Genomic DNA, 3,566 nt, shown 5'->3' with positions numbered 1-3,566 from the left:
AGATGGTATTTAAATCATGGGAGGGGCTGGCACTGTGGTGTAGCGCTTAAGTGTGCGTGCTCTGCCATTGGCGGCCTGGGTTCGGATCCTGGGTGCGCACTGAGGCACCACTTGTCAGGCCATGCTGTGGCGGTGTCCCATATAAAGTGGAGGAAGATGGGCACAGATGTAGGCACAGAAGACTAGCCCAGGGCCAGTCTTTCCTCAGCAAAAACGAGGAGGATTGGCACGGATGTTAGCTCAGGGCTGATCTTCCTCACAAAAAAAAGAAGAAAAAAAAAATCACGGGATTAGATGAAGTCACCGAGAGAGAGAGCGCAGACAGCAAAGAAGTCTGAGCCCAAGCCCTGAGGCACTCTTATTTAGAGGTTGGGAAGGTGATGGGGCCAGCCCCAGTGGCCTAGTGGTTAAGTTTGGTGTGTTAAGTTCTGGTGGTTAAATGGTTAAGTTCTGGTCCACTTTCGCGGCCCAGGTTTGGTTCCTGGGCGTGGACCTACACCACTAGTCAGTGGCCATGCTGTGGCAGTGGCTCACATACAAAAAGAGGAAGGTCAGCAGGACGAATCTTCTTCAGCAAAAAAGAAGAAGAAGAAGAAGAAGAAGAAGAAGAAGAAGTAGGGAATGTGGTGAGGAGCCACCAAAGGAAACTGAAAAGGAATGGCCACTGAGGATGGAAGAGAACCAAGAGAGGGTGGGCTCCTAGAGGCCAAGCAAGAAAATATTTCCAGAAGGAAGGAGTGATAGGCTAAGATGAGCCAGGAGGACTGAATAGATTCAGCAAGGATAGTTTAGTGCAGTGGTGGTGTGGAAAGCCTCAGTGGAGAGGGCTCTAGAGAGACTAGGAAGAGGAAAAGTGGATAAAGGTAGTAGGGACTTTTTTTTTTTTTTAAATGAAGTGGAAGATCCAAAGACTTTATTTCTGGTCACGACCCTTCTCTCTCGATTCAAACAGTGATATAAAAAGAACAGAAACACACACAAAAACCAGGCCATGAGATGAGCAGGTAACTCCTCCCTCCCTCCATTCACTCTCAAATCAGGACACATGATTGAAGTTTTTTTGTTTTTTTAAAGAACTTTATTATTATTATTATTATTTTGGTGAGGAAGAATAGCCCTGAGCTAACATCCATGCCCATTTTCCTCTATTTTTTTTTGTATATGGGACGCCGCCACAGCATGGCTTGATGAGCAGCGCGTAGGTCTGCACCCGGGATTCGAAGCTGCAAACCCCAGGCTGCCAAAGCGGAGCGCGAACTTAACCGCTATGCTACCCGGTCTCATTAAAGTTTAATTGATGTTTCTCTTCAACTCCTCCTGCTTCCTGCTCTGTCCAAATTCTGCTCTTTCCTGAAGCCTCCACCAACAGGTGGGGGAGGAGGAGGTGGACCTTGGAGAAGCCTGTGTGTGGCAGCTTAGTCTTCTGAGAACAGGTGGGGTGGAGACATGGGGTGGGCTGCCATTGCTCCTCCCTCTTCCAGCCTTCTTTTTGGCCCCACTTAGCCCCCCAAGCCCACCAACATGATCAGCCCATGCCCAACGCTATGGTCCCTCTCTTTCTCACCTCTACAGCCCCTGTAAGGCTGCCAAACCTGGATGGCCCTCATAACAAGTCGTCACTTCCCTAGGATACAACTCCTTCTTTGGCAGATGTCCCTGGCCAGGGCCCAACCTCCACAGACCCCTGACCTGGAGGAGTTACAGGCTAGAGGTTTGGGGCAAGGTGGGGGGCTGTCAATCCCACCTCTCACTCCCGGTGGGCAATCAGCACCGTCATGACAACTTGCTTCCGCAGCCCCAGCACCTCCAGAAGTGACAGCTCAGGCAGCACGGACTCTGTTGCTACCTGGATAAAGCCGCCTGCAGTGCATGGCAGAACCCAGGTGGTCCCAGCTGGGACCCGCACCACCTGCACTTCACTGCCCACTGCCCTTCCTTGAGTTAGGAGGGCACAGGCTGTGCCTGCCAGTGCGCCTACTGCCTGACTGGACCAGGATGCACTCACTTCATGTAGCAGGATGGTCATTGTGGTCAGGATCCCCAACCCCTGGTCCCTTTGAAAGGAAGCACCAACGTCCAGACCGTCCGTGAAACTGCATGCCAGGTCAGCAGCCAGATTCAGGTTCGCCGACACGTGCAGGTCTGAACCTGGTTTTTCCTCTTCAGAATTCTGAGGTCTCCACGGCCCGTCTTTGGGTTCTGTGCTCCCTCCTCTCTCTTCCACGAGCCCCCGGCTTCCTTCTCTTCTTCCTCTGAGCTCTGCTTCAACTTTGAAGGACGCTCTTGTCTTCCATGTCCGTGACTTCCGTGTGTGACCGTGAGCATGTGTATGTCCTCCGGTCACGTGTATCACAAATTTCTCCACCACGAGAGAAGCAACAGTTCCACTGAGGACCCACAATCCCACGGACAGAACGGGGCCCTCCCACAGAGCTCCAGAGGCTGGTGGGATGAGGTTCTAGGGCAGGTGGGATGAGGTGCAGGAAGGCATCTCCCAGGCACCCACCCCGGGGCAAAACTGAGCAAGATCTGGAACAGAAAACGGTGCCAGGAGTTTTACTCCACAGAAACAAGAAAGAGGATGAAAAATGGAGCTGGGGAGGTGAGCACTGTGGCCTCCCGAGTCCAGGTCCTTCTTGATGCCAGGAGCCCCTGACTCCCCACAGCCTCCATGGCTGTGCTCATGGTCATGTCCATGTCCTCCGTAGTAGAGGCTCTCATGGGAGTGGCCATGGTGCAGATCCTCAAGTGAATGACCATGGTCGTGACCAGGGGTATGCCCATGCCAGATGCTCTCCTGAGTGGTGGCCACAGCCACAGGCATGGCTGTGTCCATGGTAGAAATCCACATGTGAGTGCCTGTGACTGTGGCCACAGAAATCCGCACTCAGGTCCTTGTGCAGGTCGCCATGACCACTGTGTCCAGCCACCACCGTGCCCAGGACAGCTGTCCCAGAGCCACCCAGTGGGGGGGCCCCAGGCCTCTGGCCATCGTGCTAACCAGTGGGACAGAGACAGTGACTCCACTTGAGCCTCAACTCTATACCTGTGCGGGGTCTGCTTCACTCCACTCATGCCCTCTGTCCACTCCTATGGGCCTCTCTCCCATTCCATTCTTTCCTCGCCCACATTGTTCCCAAGACCTTTCCTGAGATGGCACTTTTGAAGAATTTTGCTGTCAAGAAAAGCAGAGGTGTGGTACAGTGCCTGAAGAGGCCTATGTGGTTAACGAAAAGTTTTTGTTTGTTTTTAATATGAGACAAATTAAATAGATTAAAGGGAGTGTCTATGGTGGAGAAGAAAAGTAGGAGTGGGGATTCAGGGTGAAGTGGAAAAAATCATTAAACAAGAGGGGGCTTTGTGTGGTCAAGATGCAGGGTGCCACGAACAGAAGAGAATGGTAGAACTCTCTGCTGGGGGCCGGGTAGCGGGGAGAAGCAAACAAACAGAACAAAACAAACATCACCCACTTCTCCCCTCCGTGCTATACCATGTGGAGCAAACTGCCCAGTTCACAGATCCTTCCATTCAAGGTTGCGAATACTCATACATTGATGTTTTTAATC

General features: G+C 52.2%; 1 pseudogene; it reads right to left on the bottom strand.

Moving 5' to 3' along the window:
- Positions 1-1,747: 1,747 nt before the first annotated feature.
- On the bottom strand, positions 1,748-3,040 carry LOC131412466 (zinc transporter SLC39A7-like; annotated as a pseudogene).
- Positions 3,041-3,566: the final 526 nt, after the last annotated feature.

The sequence above is a fragment of the Diceros bicornis genome, chromosome 13 (assembly GCF_020826845.1).
Source record: "Diceros bicornis minor isolate mBicDic1 chromosome 13, mDicBic1.mat.cur, whole genome shotgun sequence".
NCBI lineage: Eukaryota > Metazoa > Chordata > Mammalia > Perissodactyla > Rhinocerotidae > Diceros > Diceros bicornis.
The sequence above is the reverse complement of the archived record's forward strand: the minus strand, read 5'-3'. Positions and strand labels throughout refer to the sequence as shown.